We start from the raw sequence: 668 nt of genomic DNA, 5'->3' as shown, positions 1-668 counted from the left end.
GCATCCATAACTGGAGAATACGTTTCTTCATAATCGATTCCAGGTCTTTGAGAAAAACCTTGAGCCACTAAACGAGTTTTGTATCTCGTAACCTCATTTTTCTCATTTCGCTTTCGAACGAAAACCCATTTGTACCCAACTGGTCTCACATCTGCAGGTGTGAGTAAAATAGATCCAAATACTTTTCGTTTATTAAGCGAATCAAGTTCAGCTTGTATTGCATTTTTCCATTGTTCCCAATCATGTCTCTTTTGACATTCATAGACAAATTTTGGTTTTGGATCATCGATTTTTTCAATTATTTCACTTGACACAATATATGAGAAAGCATCATCAAGATCATCTTGTTCATTTCTATTACATATCTTCTTATTATGGATGTAGTTGATAGAAATTTCATGATTACTTTCCGACTCATAATGCTCAACTTTCTCAGCATCCTGATTATTTGTTTCTTCCAAAATACATTCTGCTATTTTGGATGTGTCATTAATCTTGACATCCTTCTGTTTTCTAGGATTTTTATTCTTAAAACCAGCAGGTCTGCCACACTGCAAGCGTGTTTTAGATTCTAGTGTATTATCTGCTTTTCCTTGCTCATTTGATATTTTGATACAAGCAGGAGCATTCACGGCTGGTATATGAGATTTAGTTACCGTCTTGGTATC

Source organism: Brassica oleracea, chromosome C8 (assembly GCF_000695525.1).
Source record: "Brassica oleracea var. oleracea cultivar TO1000 chromosome C8, BOL, whole genome shotgun sequence".
NCBI lineage: Eukaryota > Viridiplantae > Streptophyta > Magnoliopsida > Brassicales > Brassicaceae > Brassica > Brassica oleracea.
The sequence above is the reverse complement of the archived record's forward strand: the minus strand, read 5'-3'. Positions refer to the sequence as shown.